The 19,007-nt window shown below is 42.0% G+C and overlaps 1 long non-coding RNA gene and 3 other non-coding genes across 4 annotated transcripts; all 4 read right to left on the bottom strand.

Annotated features, from left to right (window-relative positions):
* Positions 1-5,844: 5,844 nt before the first annotated feature.
* On the bottom strand, positions 5,845-15,814 carry LOC135890892 (uncharacterized). Its single transcript, XR_010562231.1, has 5 exons — positions 15,761-15,814; positions 11,195-11,220; positions 10,232-10,459; positions 6,961-7,017; positions 5,845-6,015 (listed from the first exon to the last, which is right to left on the bottom strand). It is a non-coding gene; the product is annotated as an uncharacterized LOC135890892 (long non-coding RNA).
* LOC135891096 (small nucleolar RNA SNORD65) lies at positions 6,092-6,164 on the bottom strand. Its single transcript, XR_010562243.1, has one exon. It is a non-coding gene; the product is annotated as a small nucleolar RNA SNORD65 (small nucleolar RNA).
* LOC135891090 (small nucleolar RNA SNORD49) lies at positions 10,686-10,761 on the bottom strand. Its single transcript, XR_010562238.1, has one exon. It is a non-coding gene; the product is annotated as a small nucleolar RNA SNORD49 (small nucleolar RNA).
* LOC135891098 (small nucleolar RNA SNORD65) lies at positions 14,715-14,788 on the bottom strand. The gene has a single exon (XR_010562245.1). It is a non-coding gene; the product is annotated as a small nucleolar RNA SNORD65 (small nucleolar RNA).
* Positions 15,815-19,007: the final 3,193 nt, after the last annotated feature.

Below are 19,007 nucleotides of genomic sequence, written 5' to 3'. Positions count from 1 at the left end.
CAAAATAATTTTAATTCAAGACCTTTCCATTGCTTATTTCCTAATAACTCTGCAAAACCAAATACATTGCAAATGCAATGCAAATGAATCCATTTTATTTTCCCCACAGAAGGACTGACAGTTATATATTTCATGTTTATGAAACAGAAGTGAGTTCAATCAATGCACAATTTTAATAAGGATGAGCCTTTGTTACACATCCATTTAAGCAACAAATGGTGTTTGAGGATCCCTGCTGGGAAACGATATTGTTTATATCATTTCATCAACAAACCACCAACACACTGAAGGTCATTAATGGTGAAGATAGTTAATCTATAATAGCTATTTATGATGGATACCATTGTCTTATAACCCAAATTCCAGCTAATAAAGTGTCTTCTGAATGTAGCTAAATAGTCCCAAATCAACACCTTATAGTTTACTCAGCAGGAGCACTTCCAATTTGCAATCTCAATAAGCTAACATATATTAGAAAAGAGCCTTTGTTAATAAAAACAAAGGTTTTAAACAAAACATTAGCCGTAGACTGCAGCTAATTCATCCACAGACTACATAAAAATAAAAAACCCAGCAAGCTAAACTATCAAGCAAACATTTGCTGAGTTGCTTCAGTCTACCTAAGGTCTGTGAGAGTATATAATGGCCATTAACATCAGCGGAGTTTGTAGTCTTATTTAATCAGAGGTCAGATTCCCTTGCAGCCCAAACTTGTACTCTTTCCAGATGATGTTTTTAAACCTTTAAAATAAATAAACTTTCTATGTATAACACATCATCTGAGAAATGTATTTTGTTTTGTCTCAACAAAAACGCTGAACAAGTTTACAATATACTAAAACTACGCCAAGAAAAACAAACAAACTGCCTCACACTTGTTGTAATACAAAAAGTGCTTTTGATTACATTTCCATTTCACAACACAGCAGAACAGACTGTGATTCTATTAAGGATTTTAATTAAACAGTGTTTGAACAATCAGTGTTTCATAATGCTCTGCTTCGCATTCAAAAAAGAAGAATCTAATTAGTAACAACATGCAGTTTGCATGCTCCATTGAACAGGTCAGAAACTTACTGTGAAATATAGTGCTCTTTCTATGTTCTCGTTAAACCAAACGTTTTGGATAACTATTGCATAGCTATGCTATTTCTTTTGTAATAGCAAGAATACAGTTTCACTTTGTTATTTATTGTAGTTTACAGAAACATGCTGACTTTTCAAAATATTTGTATATGTGCTTCCTGGGTTCACATACTGTATTGATATATTTCTTCACCACAAACTACATTCTGTAGCCTCGTTGGATTACAAATAAGATTTAAAAATTTAAGCCCCAATCCTGCAAAAATTTAGGTATGTGGTGAATTTTAATTATGGGAGTAGCTCCAATGAACAAAAGCTTTAGCAACATTGGAGCCTTATACTTATTCTGTCAATTTGAGAAAATAAGAAATGAGATAATGAAGAACAAAGATCTAAGTAAAAAATTCATTTAAATGACCGTTTAAGAGAGTACAACTACAATGTTTTAGAGATATCAAAAACATTTAGCAAAACAGGTTAACGTGAAAGGTAGGGGGCCAATTAGCTTGTGATGCACAATGAGAAACTCATGATTCAGAGAAAAGTTTTGGTTGAACAGGGGTTAGAAAAAAACCAAAAGATTATTTTTCTATTAACTATTCTTCACACTATATAAAAACTGGTTGTTTAGGTCATTACAACCTACCTCCCAGATGGCCTCAGTAGTTTCTTTTGAATCTGGAATTTCTTCATTTCCTGGTGTAAGTGGTTGTCTTTCAAATCACGCCTAGCGATCCACCTCCTTTGCTGCAAAAGGAAACATGGAAGTGATCAGATTAAGATGGTATTGTTATAAAATTCTCTCAATTAACTCTTTCATCTGCATCTCAGCCCATTTTGATTTTCTAGGTACGATTTGGGGTTGTAAGCATTCTGACACAAGGCATTGTGTGTCTTCATGTCTACATCTTCTTTCGCCTCCCACTTGTCTATTTAAAACACAGTACAAGTTTTTTAGGGCAGGGACTCTTACTCTGTGTTATACAGTGCCTAGCAGGAGGCCCTGATCTTCATTAGGGCCTATAGGCACTACCACCAAAAACAATGTTTTTAAAAAAATTGTACAATACAACAAAGTAGAAGCCCAAGTGTTGCCATTTTACAGGCCAACAGTATCCCCATTTCAGAGATAGGTGAAGTGAGTCAGGGGGGCTGGAACAATTTTTATGAGGGGGTGCTGATGATAGAAACCATGTAAACTATGTATTTAGTGTTTGTTAATACTACTTCAAGGTAGGGGCTGCGACAGCACCCCCAGCACCACTGAAGTGAGTGCTGCATGTAGTTTGAAGTCCTTTCACAGACAGTGACCCCATCTTGTTATTATTAATCGTGTTCTGTATAGTAGTGCATTGTGCTAGGTGCTGTACAAACAGACTAGTAGATGGCCCCATCCCAAAGAGCTTACAATCTAAATAGACAAAACCCAGGGGGATGGGGAAAGGGATAGAATACAACAGCAGAGTGAACAATGTGATGGCAGCAAATGGCAGGTTAGTTCCACTTTTTTTTTTTTTTTTTTTTTGGAAAATGGGCTTTGTTAGTTAGGAGGGGGATCACCTACATGAAAGAAAAGGGAAGAGAGGGTGAGGGGGCCAGGGTGGAGTGAAGGTGAGGTGAAGAGAACGTGAGGGAGAAGAGAGGGTTGGAGCATACAGCACAGAGCAGAGAAAGGCCAGTCAGAACTGCAAAAAGTTCTCCATGTCCAGAGCTCTGTGCTTTGGTCGCTTCTGCGACTACCTGCTAGAGTCTCTGGCTGGCTCCTTTCTGCAGTTTTCTCCTAAGCCCACAGGGAAGGGAGAAGAGTGGCCCCAGCTGGGCTCCATTTTACCTCCGCCCCCTCAGTGCAGCAGTCCCTGATTTGGCTGTTTCTGCTAGCGTCTGTGGTTGGCTCCTCTGCAGGTTTCTTTCCTGCCCAGCTCTGGCTGGGCCCAATTTTCTCCCTCCCCCAGAGTGCAGCAGTCCCTGCTTTGACTGCTTCTGCCCCTACCAGGTGGAGTCCTTAGTCTATGAATTTGTGAGCTGAAGTTAGCTGAATGTATCTACAGTCAGCTTGGTTTGTATATTGCTAGTAACAAGGTCCAACTTCTTGCAAAGTATCTAACAATTTTTTTTTGAGAAAAATCAGCATGACAGAAGGCCAATACTACCAAAAGCAAGCTAAATTCAAAATCTCTCCCATAGTGACACCAAGTGGACAAACTTCTTTTGTAATTTTTCAGTGGTGTTAAGTGGCTAGTTCCAAAGCCTCAGCAAACATGTTCAAAACCAAAGAGATTATAATGAAGTAATCTTTGATACCCCACCTTTTTACAATAAAACCAGATACTGGTGTGGCAGCATATCGAATAGCAGACATGAAGTTTCTCTATTGCTAGAATCCTGGCTTTTTAGCCATAGCAAAGTTGATCTCAGACCCAGATACCCTATTTACTTTCCCCACACAAGGGTTGTAACAAAAAGTCAAAATGAACAAAGTTGTGCCGATTCATCATATTGGTTCACTTTTATACTAAATCCACAGGTGCTACCCCTTCACTTTTTGCATTTTAGTCTGCAATCCAGGGCAGGGATTAGTTCTGATGTTTGCACAGAACAGAACTAGTGTAATATAAATGCTTACCAATGATAAAGAACATGGGTACGTTGGACAGAATCTCCTCTAGGTTCTCCACTGACTGGAAGTGAATGTTACCCATTTTCTACCTAGGCAGTTGTATCCATCTCAGAGCTAGGACAGGTGGCCTGAAGTATTTTCTTTCAGTTAGTAGTATCACTGACCACCATCACGTATCAACTCCTTAGAGCAAGTTCTGGCACTGCAGTGCCCTGCCTCAGTTTCTCCCTCAGGCTCTTGAGCAGGGAACTTCACAGATTCTGCATTTTGGTAACACATGTCTTTAGGCTCAATTATTAAGACTAACTTAAGTCTCCCAAACCCAAAGATAAAGTCCTCAAAGTCCAAATCTGACAATGTCCAACAGACTAGAAATCATAAACAGGAAATCTTCTGCCACCATCATGCTGACCTTCAACAATGGTCTCACCATGTCTTTACTAAACAAGCAAATTCAGCCCCTTTCCTGGGCACCCCTGCTGCATGCTCAGTGTTCCTGGGCGCTGCAGGGTGCTTCCTTTCTGTTTTAGCTGAGCAGTGTCTCCCACAAGGCCCTTTTCCACAGCAGCCTCCCACTGTCTCCCCTTTCTTAATGACAGCCTGACTCATTATAGGAAACACCTGCCCCCACCCCCTCAGCTGCATCTCATTAATGAACAGACCTGTCTGGCCCCAAGTTCCTAAACAGGAAGACCAGTTATAGATGAAATTTAAGCTTATGAGCCCTTTCATTCCCTACCCCATAAACGAATTGTGACAGGTTAGTATAAGCAAATAGCTTATGTCTGTACATTTTACTATAAAACACTTGACAACTTTTGGACACAAGGAGGAAACCAGTACTTCAGCCTTATAGGAAAGGAGCCTTAATGTCAAATATTAACCTTGAAATGTTGACCTACTCTACAAAGAGTGGCTAAATGTCACAGCTCACTAGAAAACAGTCTCCTTAACACCTTAAACAGTGAAGAGATGTGGCTTCTTTCGATGCCATTTTCATTACACCCAAGCATGTTACTTAACAATCCACACCTAGTGGGGGCATTTCCTTTTACAACTTTAAAATTTATTAACCAGTTGTTTGAAATTGGTATGTTTGCAATATACACAATTTTGACTGGAATGTTACCCTGCCCCTGCTACCTCTGCAAATTCTGCTGTATGTGGGAGATCTTCAGCATTCATTTTATTCCTCAAGAGAACCTGCAGTGTAAGGCCAAAGATGGTGGTGATATAGAAACCCTTCTTTCAATTTTGTTTGCTGTGAATTACTTGCTTGAAAATTCCATTATGGCTCAAACTTTTACACCTTGTTAATCACCTGGTGTGTTTTGGATGACTGATTAATGGATTGCTCATTCAATGATCTGCCCACCTCAAAGATTAAGATACATGTCTACGTCAAGGAGGAAGATTTCCTCCTTGAAGTATCTAAAGAAATCAGTGAATTGTAAACAAAGCATGTAAAAAATGAAGAGCAGCAGCTGGGTATGAAAAGACTTCTATGCAGCCAGCACATTTTAAATGTTACTTGCTCTAACTAAAGGGTTATTGCAGTAGGAAGCAGTCATTTAAAGTTCCACAACTGCAACACTGTGTATGTGTTAAAGAGGCAGGTGAGGTAATATCCCTAATTGGACCAGCTTCTGTTGGGGGACAAACTTTCAAGCTTACAGAGCTCTTCACAATAGCATGTCTTTCTTCAACAGAAGCTGGGTCAACAAGAGATTCTCTCCTTTAGACCATATCACATGAGCAGAGAATTCAGCTTCTGTAACTGAAAACAAGCAGGGTCCCCTTCCCTGACCTCCCCACGAACTATATGTGAGGCATGTTTCACTAATGCTACTTAAGCTTAAAGGCTGAGCACTCTTTAAAGGAAATAGTTCAGCTACAGGCAGCATTTTAAAAGAGGCAATTGTGTTTAAACAAAGCAAAGTGTCAAAAATCCAGTATGTTCTAGTTACACAAAGTTTATTTGTATTACCTTATACATTGCTGAAAAAAACTGTAAACAATGTAGTAAATGACAGTATCCATTTGTGTAAACAACGCTGTATTTTAAATTACATAAAGGGGTAATTTTCTATTATGAACAATGAGTTTCTATTAGTTATTTGAAATAAAGACCAAGAGTACAATGATTTGAAAATTTTAATTTGTGCATTCAACAGTATGCATCTTCTACTTGTAAAAGAGTGATCAGACACATTTGGTAATGCTCACAAAAAAACAGTTGCTAATTCTCAGGGTCTTTTGGATATTTTGTGATGTTCTTCTATCGCAGACCAACAGGCTTGCAAGATGGACACCTGCAACACAACATGACAAATAAGTTACAGTGCAATGTGAACTTCTACCCAACCAATTCATTAGTATACAAGATGTCTTCAGAAAACCTTTGCTCACCACTAGTCAATCTGCCGGTAATTCCAGCTATTTTTGGTGAATTTCATCATTTGATATCTTGTACTGAATGGTACACATTTATAAATATCTCTACAAGATTCCAGGATTGTCACAAACCTAGAATGTTTGAAGTAATGAAAAAAGCTACAAACGTGGCTGAATTTTTTGTTTAGAGTATCACCAGGTTCAATCACCATTGGGATTTGATGTCTTACCATTTAATTTAAATTCTCAGCCATTTTTGGCTTTTTTACACTTTATGAATTACACCCATACAACCACATGGGCTTTCACCTCCAGTTCATCAATGCCTCAGTATTATTCACTCATTTGCACTTGATAAGCTTTCATTCAGTGAACAAATATGATGCAGGGACAACTCTCTTGTACAACATCAAGCACATCAGTGGTTAACATTTTTAGCCCTTAAAATTTTTAACCTAGCACTGCATGTTTTTAGAAAAGGTGGTATCTCACTGAGTCTGCTAATCAATTATGCCCCCTAGAGTCTAAAATGACTAGCAAGTGTAGCTGACAATTTCTCATTTAGAGTTTATGAACACAACATGTAAAATTTTATTAAAGCTAATGTTAAAAAAAATTAACTACATAGGTTGAGAAAAGAATGTCTGTACATCGGGGTATAGTGCTTAGATTATCCAAATAGAAAGTTTGTTTTTAAAAGTCAGATACATATAGTGCATAATCAGCAATAACCCAAATTTAGGTGAATGAATTTAAGAATACAGTTTAGATATCTAGCATCCATACATTCAGGTACATTACTCATGAAAAAAGTTGTTCAGAGTTGGTGGTGGAAAGCAAAATATATTTGTATTCAAACTCACCCAAAAAGATTTTCTAGTGCTGTACTTTCTTTACTGCAGGAATCTCATTTAACTTCCCTGATAATTTTGAAAAGAAAAGAAAAAAAAAAGCTGTAACACAAGTTTCCAAACCAACATTAAAATGATAAAGGACAGGTTGCAGAGGGAGCTGCTAGTGATGTCTAGGCACATTGGTTCTGTGAACTAAGACTCATTATGGGGGAGAGGTTTGGTCAAGAAGGGAAAATTGAGAGTTCACTCAGAGGGGAGGAAAGCAGATTAGCTGCAAAACTATCAGGGTCCAAACTTACAAGGGATGTGATTAAGAGTTGCCTGACATGTTATTTTCTGATTTGTAAGGATGTACATGTGTAAACACTTTTAACAGTACAGTTGTGTTTGAGACCATATACAGGATTAGAAATATTCAATCTTTACTGTAGCATCACATTTTATCAGGAAAGGGAAAAAAGTACCTGTAGACAAATGATCTGGAATTACAACAGATTGTGGGGAGAGAATGTTTTCTGTCCAGATTCCTCAATGACTACATTACCAGTCCGCTGCTGCCATATATTCGAGAACTGTACAGCTGAATTTCACTAGAAGCTATTCTTGTGTAGAACAGAACCCTTACATAGGTCTTCTATTAAGCTAGTGAAATATGACTTGACACCTTGCACACTTTAAGCTATAGGCAAGTGCAAGAGGAGAGAGCTGGAGAAATCTGCCTCCTGTGGTGGATGCCCAGGTCTAGTGGGGACAGGATGGTCTGTCACAACTTACATATCACTGGTCTACAATTTGAGAAGTCGTCTGCTTCAGAGATAAAATGTGCTATTTATTATGTATTTTGATGTGCTGAATTCAAATATGACAATTAAAACAACTGATTGGCTACTGTTTCTAAGATATTTAAGTTTTTACATTTTATGTCTATGTATATTGTGAGGATAGTTGAGTTTTAATCATAAATTGTAAGCCTAGGTCTTTTCATGTGTTTATGGTTGCTTTACATGAGAATATTTCACCTGTCCTGTTTATGTAACACTTTAAAAATCAGCAAAAGGGTTATATAAATAAAATTTATTATGAAACAAAAGGCAAAAAACTATTCTGTACATAGTTTAGTCCTATTCAGTGTCTACTCGGCGCTTCTTGGCTTGTCTCTTGTATTCATTAAATGGAGCATCTCTTGTCACTGTCCAGCAATAGTCTGCAAGCATTGATGGGCTCCATTTGCCCTGATAGTGTTTCTCCATTGTTGCAATGTCCTGGTGAAATCGCTCGCCGTGCTCGTCACTCACTGCTCCGCAGTTCGGTGCAAAAAAATCTAGATGAGAGTGCAAAAAATGTATCTTTAGTGACATCTTGCAACCAAGGCTTTTGTATGCCTTGAGGAGGTTTTCCACCAACAACCTGTAGTTGTCTGCCTTGTTGTTTCCGAGAAAATTTATTGCCACTAACTGGAAGGCTTTCCATGCCGTCTTTTCCTTGCCACGCAGTGCATGGTCAAATGCATCATCTCGAAGAAGTTCACGAATTTGAGGACCAACAAAGACACCTTCCTTTATCTTAGCTTCACTTAACCTTGGAAATTTTCCACAGAGGTACTTGAAAGCTGCTTGTGTTTTGTCAATGGCCTTGACAAAGTTCTTCATCAGACCCAGCTTGATGTGTAAAGGTGGTAACAAAATCTTTCTTGATTCAACAAGTGGTGGATGCTTAACACTTTTCCTCCCAGGCTCCAATGACTGTCGGAGTGGCCAATCTTTCTTGATGTAGTGGGAATCTCTTGCACGACTATCCCATTCGCAGAGAAAACAGCAGTACTTTGTGTATCCAGTCCGCAGACCAAGCAAGAGAGCAACAACCTTCAAATCGCCACAAAGCTGCCACTGATGTTGGTCATAGTTTATGCACCTCAAAAGTTGTTTCATGTTGTCATAGGTTTCCTTCATATGGACTGCATGACCAACTGGAATTGATGGCAAAACATTGCCATTATGCAGTAAAACAGCTTTAAGACTCGTCTTCGATGAATCAATGAACAGTCTCCACTCATCTGGATTGTGAACGATGTTGAGGGCTGCCATCACACCATCGATGTTGTTGCAGGCTACAAGATCACCTTCCATGAAGAAGAATGGGACAAGATCCTTTTGACGGTCACGGAACATGGAAACCCTATCACCACCTGCCAGGAGATTCCACTGCTGTAGTCTGGAGCCCAACAGCTCTGCCTTACTCTTGGGTAGTTCCAAATCCCTGACAAGGTCATTCAGTTCACCTTGTGCTATGAGGTGTGGTTCAGAGGAGGAGGATGGGAGAAAATGTGGGTCCTGTGACATTGATGGTTCAGGACCAGAAGTTTCATCCTCTTCCTCGTCTGACTCAAGTGAGAATGATTCCGGTGCATCAGGAACCGGCAGTCCTTCTCTGTGGGGTACTGGGCGTATAGCTGATGGAATATTTGGATAATGCACAGTCCCCTTTTTCTTCTTTGACACACCTTTCCCAACTGGAGGCACCATGCAAAAGTAACAATTGCTGGTATGATCTGTTGGCTCTCTCCAAATCATTGGCACTGCAAAAGGCATAGATTTCCTTTTCCTGTTCAACCACTGGCGAAGATTAGTTGCACAAGTGTTGCAGCATATGTGTGGGGCCCACCTCGTGTCCTGATCTCCAATTTTGCAGCCAAAATAAAGGTGATAGGCTCTCTTAACCATAGTGGTTATACTGCGCTTTTGTGATGCAAAAGTCACTTCACCACAAACATAGCAGAAGTTATCTGCACTGTTCACACAAGTACGAGGCATCTCTGCTCACTTTGGCTAAACAGAAATGTGTCCCTTTGCAAAAATCAAACACTGACAAATAAGAGAGCACGACACTGTATGATTTCTAGAGCTGATATAGGGCAATTTGTTCAGCAGAGTGATGTAAGCTTCGTTATGATTGCATCATCCATGACTTCTAGGAATAACATGATGCAATTCATATCATGTATGATGCAATACCAGCTTCAGATTGCATCATTCATTGTTTTGCCTAAAAAGCAAGTACTGTCCAAACCCAGTCATAGATTTATTCATAGATCCAGTCAAAGATGTATTTTAGTCATTTCTGGTTTAAATTGAGATCCCTTCCCTTTATAACTCACTTATCCTCCGCCATTCCCAAGTCAAGGGTCGTATATACTGACCCAATAGCATATCTTGAAAACTAGAGCCAATCAACAATTTTAAGCATCATTTTCAGTGACCCAGAATTAGTAAAGTTTGATTACATTTATTTCAGAAGCATTTTGCCTGTAGAGCAGTGTAATTCATGCAATATCCAGTTTCAGCTCTTGACCTTGAATCTGTGTATTAAGAGGGTCTGAAGAACAGAAGGCTCCACTTTCCCACCAAGTTTTGGTAAGCCATGACCCAGTTCTCCTTTTCCATGCAGATTAGGCAAGAGAGCTGCTTTCCATCCTTCCTGTAGACATCTCACTCCTTTGAAATATCGAAGTCTACAGAGTAAATGGAAACAAGAGAACAAAAATGGACATTACATGATGCCCTGAGTAGACTGAGGCTGCAGTGAAAACAGCAAGCATGGAAGAGCCAGTCTTTAAATAACTGCATGCCTGATTGTCTTTTGGCTCCTAGTACTAGTGTCATTTTAGCACAACACAAACAGCCAAGTTTAGCATACAGGCCTCCTGACAACTTGAATTCAATATACATATAGCTGTATTTCAGACAAGTTGAGAAGGTTATCGTCAGTTCTCGCATCTGACGGCACTTCCTATTCAAGGGTATCATCATGTCAACAGCTTTTTGCATTTGTTTGTGTAGATAAGCAATTAACACAAGCCCAACACTTGCAAATTTTGCTCTAACTTTCCCCTTGACTAGGAGTAAGCTGCAAAGCATTAACTCATCAAATCTGTAACTTAATCAATTCTAACGATCAGCTTTAGACTGGTAACTTACAGTTGAATACACCAAAGTGCTTCTATTTCAACCCTCATGGAGCAACTCCAAAAAACTCAAACAAATCTTTCTATCAGCTTTTCCTTTTGCATTAGTCCAGATCCATATGGTGCACTACTAGTCAAGTACCTAACTAGAGTCTGTCCCCCCACATCCAGAAGATGATTAATGGGACTGCCACATTTCAACTTTAGAGTTTGTCAATATGCAAGTAAAATCCCCAAACTGGCTTAAGAATTTATACAAGTTAGTGCAAAAATAAAGCTTACCATATACTTCAAGACACCATTCTGCCCTAAAAAGAGGAAATATCGATTATTAGAGGACAATGTTACAGCATACCGGGAGGTATGCTGCCTGCCGGGAGCCCATATCCGAGACGTTACGGAGGCATTGTCGAGGATTATCCAGCCCTCTGACTGCTACCCCATGCTACTCATCCATGTGGGCACAAATGATACTGCGCGGTGTGACACTGAGCGGATCAAGAGTAACTACAGGGCTCTGGGAGTACGGGTGAAGGAGTTTGGAGCGCAGGTGGTATTCTCTTCGATTCTTCCTGTCAAAGGTAGGGGCCCGGGCAGAGACAGATGCATCATGGAGGTGAATGCCTGGCTGCGAAGATGGTGTCACCAGGAGGGCTTTGGCTTCCTAGACCACGGGATGCTATTTGAGGAAGGACTGCTAGGCAGAGATGGCGTTCACCTTTCGAGGAGGGGAAAGACCCTATTTGGACACAGACTGGCTAACCTAGTGAGGAGGGCTTTAAACTAGGTTCGACGGGGACAGGTGAGCAAAGCCCGCAGGTAAGTGGGGAACATGGAGACCTGGGAGATGGGTCGGAAACGAGAGGGAGTGTGGGCTATATTGGCAGAGAGAAAGGAGGGTCAGGACAAAACTGGGAGGAAAGATCAAACCAGTATCTTAGATGCCTATATACAAATGCGAGAAGTATGGGTAATAAGCAGGAAGAACTGGAAGTGCTAATAAATAAATACAACTATGACATTGTTGGCATCACTGAAACTTGGTGGGATAATACACATGATTGGAATGTTGGTGTGGATGGATACAGCTTGCTCAGGAAGGATAGACAGGGGAAAAAGGGAGGAGGTGTTGCCTTATATATTAAAAATGTACACACTTGGACTGAGGTAGAGATGGACATAGGAGATGGAAGTGTTGAGAGTCTCTGGGTCAGGCTAAAAGGGGTAAAAAACAAGGGTGATGTCATGCTAGGAGTCTACTACAGGCCACCTAACCAGGTGGAAGAGGTGGATGAGGCTTTTTTTAAACAACTAACAAAATCATCCAAAGCCCAAGATTTGGCGGTGATGGGGGACTTCAACTATCCGGATATATGTTGGGAAAATAACACAGCGGGGCACAGACTATCCAACAAATTCTTGGACTGCATTGCAGATAACTTTTTATTTCAGAAGGTTGAAAAAGCTACTGGGAGGGAAGCTGTTCTAGACTTGATTTTAACAAATAGGGAGGAACTCGTTGAGAATTTGAAAGTAGAAGGCAGCTTGGGTGAAAATGATCATGAAATCAGAGTTTGCAATTATAAGGAAGGATAGAAGGGAGAACAGCAAAATAGAGACAATGGATTTCAGGAAGGCGGATTTTGGTAAGCTCAGAGAGCTGATAGGTAAGGTCCCATGGGAATCAAGACTGAGGGGAAAAACAACTGAGGAGAGTTGGCAGTTTTTCAAAGGGACACTATTAAGGGCCCAAAAGCAAGCTATTCCGCTGGTTAGGAAAGATAGAAAATGTGGCAAAAGACCACCTTGGCTTAACCACGAGATCTTGCATGATCTAAAAAATAAAAAGGAGTCATATAAAAAATGGAAACTAGGACAGATTACAAAGGATGAATATAGGCAAACAACACAGGAATGCAGGGGCAAGATTAGAAAGGCAAAGGCACAAAATGAGCTCAAACTAGCTACGGGAATAAAGGGGAACAAGAAGACTTTATCAATACATTAGAAGCAAGAGGAAGACCAAAGACAGGGTAGGCCCACTGCTTAGTGAAGAGGGAGAAACAGTAACAGGAAATTTGGAAATGGCAGAGATGCTTAATGACTTCTTTGTTTCGGTCTTCACCGAGAAGTCTGAAGGAATGCCTAACCTAGTGAATGCTAATGGGAAGGGGGTAGGTTTAGCAGATAAAATAAAAAAAGAACAAGTTAAAAATCACTTAGAAAAGTTAGATGCCTGCAAGTCATCAGGGCCTGATGAAATGCATCCTAGAATACTCAAGGAGCTAATGGAGGAGGTATCTGAGCCTCTAGCTATTATCTTTGGAAAATCATGGGAGACGGGAGAGATTCCATAAGACTGGAAAAGGGCAAATATAGTGCCCATCTATAAAAAGGGAAATAAAAACAACCCAGGAAACTACAGACCAGTTAGTTTATCTTCTGTGCCAGGGAAGATAATGGAGCAAGTAATTAAGGAAATCATCTGCAAACACTTGGAAGGTGGTAAGGTGATAGGGAACAGCCAGCATGGATTTGTAAAGAACAAATCATGTCAAACCAATCGGATAGCTTTCTTCGATAGGATAATGAGTCTTGTGGATAAGGGAGAAGCTGTGGATGTGGTATACCTAGACTTTAGTAAGGCATTTGATACGGTCTCGCATGATATTCTTATCGACAAACTAGGCAAATACAATTTAGATGGGGCTACTATAAGGTGGGTGCATAACTGGCTGGATAACCGTACTCAGAGAGTTGTTATTAATGGTTCCCAATCCTGCTGGAAAAGCATAACGAGTGGGGTTCCGCAGGGGTCTGTTTTGGGACCGGCTCTGTTCAATATCTTCATTAACGACTTAGATATTGGCATAGAAAGTACGCTTATTAAGTTTGCGGATGATACCAAACTGGGAGGGATTGCAACTGCTTTGGAGGACAGGGTCATAATTCAATATGATCTGGACAAATTGGAGAAATGGTCTGAGTTAAACAGGATGAAGTTTAACAAAGACAAATGCAAAGTGCTCCACTTAGGAAGAAAAAATCAGTTTCACACATACAGAATGGGAAGAGACTGTCTAGGAAGGAGTACGGCAGAAAGGGATCTAGGGGTTATAGTGGACCACAAGCTAAATATGAGTCAACAGTGTGATGCTGTTGCAAAAAAAGCAAACATGATTCTGGGATGTATTAACAGGTGTGTTGTGAGCAAGACACGAGAAGTCATTCTTCCGCTCTACTCTGCTCTGGTTAGGCCTCAGCTGGAGTACTGTGTCCAGTTCTGGGCATCGCATTTCAAGAAAGATGTGGAGAAATTGGAAAGGGTCCAGAGAAGAGCAACAAGAATGATTAAAGGTCTTGAGAACATGACCTATGAAGGAAGGCTGAAAGAATTGGGTTTGTTTAGTTTGGAAAAGAGAAGACTGAGAGGGGACATGATAGCAGTTTTCAGGTATCTAAAAGGGTGTCATAAGGAGGAGGGAGAAAACTTGTTCACCTTAGCCTCTAAGGATAGAACAAGAAGCAATGGGCTTAAACTGCAGCAAGGGAGGTCTAGGTTGGACATTAGGAAAAAGCTCCTAACTGTCAGGGTGGTTAAACACTGGAATAAATTGCCTAGGGAGGTTGTGGAATCTCCATCTCTGGAGATATTTAAGAGTAGGTTAGATAAATGTCTATCAGGGATAGTCTAGACAGTATTTGGTCCTGCCATGCGGGCAGGGGACTGGACTCTATGACCTCTCGAGGTCCCTTCCAGTCCTAGAATCTATGAATTATACAAAGGATATTTTGTAGGTTTATTCAGAAAAAAACCTTCTCACCACCAACAATCTGTCGGTAATTCCAGCTATTTTTGGTTTTATTTCATCATTATGCACCTTTAATTTGACCAATTCTATAGGAATATTAAAATGCTCATTTTGAAAGCAGCATTAAGACTCAACTAGGGTTTTGCATGCAATTAAAGTTCAGTAATTCCCTTATTACAGCTTGCTATACATTATCCATAACTTCAGTTTCTGAATTTAAGTGCCCTGCAGAATCCAGAACTATAACCACTGCTACAGGACAGTGCTGGAGAAGTTTTGTATTCTACTCCCTAGCACATGCATAAACTGGCAAAGGACAAAAGGGGGTTCACCCTTTTTGATTATGATACAGGAAAGGAAACCCTGCTTTTTCTATAGGAAACTTTAGTCTGAGCACTATTAAGCAAATTAAATCTTGTATTCCTATTTTTGATTGGAAGAACAGAGAACTGCAGAGCTTACTCCAACTTCTCATCCCTTAATAGCCAGCATGGGTGTCTTCCACAAAAAAGTTTTAAACAATATGGGGAACAAACACAACTGGCTGAGTCTGATCATCCCTTCCACTCCCTGCTCAGATTCTACTCTTGATGCCTAGGATATCATTTTGTGTCACAGTCACACTGCAGCAGCGGTTCATAGACTATTAGGGTTGGAAGGGACCTCAGGAGGTCATCTAGTCCAACCCCCTGCTCAAAGCAGGACCAATCCCCAACTAAATCATCCCAGCCAGGGCTTCGTCAAGCCTGACCTTAAAAACCTCTAAGGAAGGAGATTCCACCACCTCCCTAGGTAACCCATGCCAGTGCTTCACCACCCTCCTAGTGAAATAGTGTTTCCTAATATCCAACCTAGACCTCCCCCGCTGAAACTTGGGACCATTGCTCCTCGTTCTGTCTCTCGCCTAGTGTAACCGCCTGTTCAGGATGAAGGGGGCCCCGAGCCCTACAGCAAAGCTGCGCGGGCCCAAGGCCATGAACCCCGCCGTGCCCCGGGGCAGGGCGCCTCCCCAGCACAGCTGCAAGCGCCATTTTACCTCAGCCGCGGAGCCGCGCACGAGGCGCCCAGCCCTGGCCACGCCGCGCCTGTGCCTCGGGCAGCCGCCGGCGCCATCTTCCCCCCGGCGCCTCAGGACCACGCAGGTCGCCCAGCCTGTAAAACGGACACACGGAGGCTCGGTCAGTCCCCCATAGCTGCCCCCAGTCTGTGGCCGCCGGGCCGGCAGCGAGCTCAGCGTCGCCCCCTACTCCCCCCCCCCCACCGGAGCCCCGGGCTCCCGCCCACCGCACGCGCGCTGCAGTCCCAACGGCCCCCTCAGGCCCGGATGCCGCGAGCCCATCCCCCCTACCGAGCGCGGGACGGGGAGACAGGCCCCCCACTCTCCTCAGGTTAGCGCACGAGGGGCCCAGCCCCGCTTCCCCGGCTCGGGCCCGCCCCAGAGCCGCTGCCCCCTCCGGCAGCCCCGCTCCAGCGCCACTTACCAGTCAGAGAGAGAGCGAAGCGCGGGCGGGCGGCTGCTTTTAAGGGGTTGGAATGTACCATCCTGTGGGGGAGGGGAGGATCATCGTAGGCCGTCAAGACTCTAGAGCACGCCTCAGCGCTGGTGGAACGTACCATCTCGATCGCAGGATACGGGGGGGGGAGCAAACATGATCGCGTTTGCCTGCCTTTTAAAGGGGCAGAGGGTCTTATTCTGCAGAGTGGACAGTTGCAGGGCTCAGGCAGCTGTGGCACAGAGGCCCACTGGCGGCTCGCTATTCTGTCAGCAGCTCTCTTCAGGCCTGACACACTCACTACACCTCTCCCATTGCTGACACAGAATTATCTACCAAGACAGCCATGGGGGCTATCAAAGGAAAGCTTATTGCATCCTGACCATCCTAAGCATTGTGGGACTATGTACCAGCATCATTCCAGGCGTTCTGTGCACGTGCTAAAAATGTCTTTAAACTCTGTAACCAGGCAGCGTTGATCAATGTTTTCCCCAAACAACGGAATTTTAACTTACCTCTCTACCTAGCTCTCCAACATAAATTAAGCAGGATAAGTCAAATACAATAGGAGTTAATTTGCACCTGAGGTAAACAAAAACCGAGAAAGCAGCATGCTGGAGAATCTTATCTGAGTGTGCACACCAAACGGATACATTTCAAAGGTTTACTGGACTATGAGAAGAAGGAAAAAGAAACGTTTAGTTGTCTATCGCTAAGGGAGCAAAAAGGACAATATTTTTTACCTCCATGAAAGTTGGATCCCGAACCAAGGGGGGAAATGCTAGTAACACTGAGTATCAGAGGGGTAGCCGTGTTAGTCTGGGTCTGTAAAAGCAACAGAGAGATTCTTGCCAGCATATTTATACCTGCCTCTGAAAATTTCCATTACATGCATCCGAAGAAGTGGGCATTCACCCACGAAAGCTTATGCTCCAATACATCTGTTAGTCTTAAAGGTGCCACACGACTCTCTGTTGCTAGTAACACTGAGATGCTTTCTTTAGACAAGGCCTGTGAAAGTTAAGTTCAGTCCCTTAGAAGAAGTATATGTTATATACTTTTGTCTTATTTGTAACCAGCACTGTTTCCATTATTCATACTCAATTACTTGAATCTGAGAATCTCTGGTCTTTGCTAATACATATTCTGTTTTGATTATAAAATCATCTCAGTGCTGTGATATTACATAGGATGTGTCTTCTTGGTCGAATCAAGTAAGCAGGTGTGTACACTGTCTCCTTGGAAGTAGCGTACATGGTAATTTCTGTGAGTGGCCAGTGACAGGAGGTGGATGCCACAGGGGAATGCTTTTCAACATGGCTTGGGGACCAGGGTGGACCTAGTTAAACGGCAAGGCAAATTAAAGGCTGACTGCTTCTGAGAACATTGTTTGAGCTGGCTAACAGACTGGAGTAACAGGGAGCAGACATCCAGTTTATAACCAGCCAATCTTCCTCTTGCTGAGGCAGGGTGAGGGAGTTACCAAGGTGATTTATAATCCTGCATGCCCAAGAAAGTGTCGCAGTAGCCTAGGGCTATCTACAGGGAGAAGGCGATCATAGGGCTTTTTATACTTTGTATGGTATAGACAACCTGGGGCTATAAGATAGAGCAGGGGTCAGCAACCTTTCAGAAGTGGTGTGCCGAGTCTTCATTTATTCACTCTAATTTAAGGTTTCACGTGCCAGTAATACATTTTAACATTTTTAGGTCTCTTTCTATAATATATAACCAAACTATTGTTGTATGTAAAGTAAATAAGGTTTTTAAAATGTTTAAGAAGCTTCCTTTAAAATTAAATTAAAATGCAGAGCCCCCCAGCCCGGTGGCCATGACCCGGGCAGTGAGTGCCACTGAAAATCAGCCTGCGTGCCACCTTTGGCACGTGTGCCATAGGTTGCCTACCCCTGAGATAGAGGGATGGATGCGATTATTTTTAGTGTTAAAACTCTAGAGATCTGATTGATCACATAGAAACATAGGGCTGGACTGGACTTCAAAAGTACATGAAGTCTAGCCCTCTGCACTGAGGCAGGACCAAATAAACCCAGACCATAAATGTCAGGTATATGTTCAACATGTCCTTAAAAACCTTCAGTGATGGGGATTCCACAACTTCCTTGGAAGCCTATTCCAGCTCTTAACCCTTATTGGTAGAAAGTTTTTCCGATATCTATCCTAAATCTCCCTGGCTGCAGATTAAGCCCATTACACTTGATCACCATCCTCTTTATAACAATATGTACCAGAGCACACAATTCCTGGAATTCACCTTTGACTTGCATGACTCATCTTCACACCCATTTCTGTCAGACTCCTAGAACCGAGAATAACCCAGCTTCAGCAGTTTTTGAGACAGAGGGCCTTGTATTGAGAACTGTACTGAGACCATTGAACACCCATTCAATTGTAACAACTAAGTCACTATCACCTAGGCTGTACTCAAACCAGCAGTCAGGTGAAACTTTCTATCCCTTTACCTACCTAGAGTCCCATAATGTATGCCCTGCAGGATCTCCCAGACATGGCATAACCAACTCACTGTGACACTATCCCCCTCACCTGGCATCCACACTACATACAGAGGTTGAGATGAGCCTGCTACAGCCTGGGCGAATTTTCTGCATGGTGTTTTATTAGGTAATACTGTGATCTGTATAGAACACAGCTGCTGACTTGAGGCATCCTACAATCTACCACGGGGTGCTTTTCTCCACTGCAATCATTCAGGTTATGAACCAGTTGGTTTTTATTCACCATTTGCTTGAAGGACTTTTTCTCACACATGCA

Source organism: Emys orbicularis, chromosome 17 (assembly GCF_028017835.1).
Source record: "Emys orbicularis isolate rEmyOrb1 chromosome 17, rEmyOrb1.hap1, whole genome shotgun sequence".
Lineage (NCBI taxonomy): Eukaryota > Metazoa > Chordata > Testudines > Emydidae > Emys > Emys orbicularis.
This window is presented reverse-complemented; position numbering and strand designations above follow the sequence as displayed.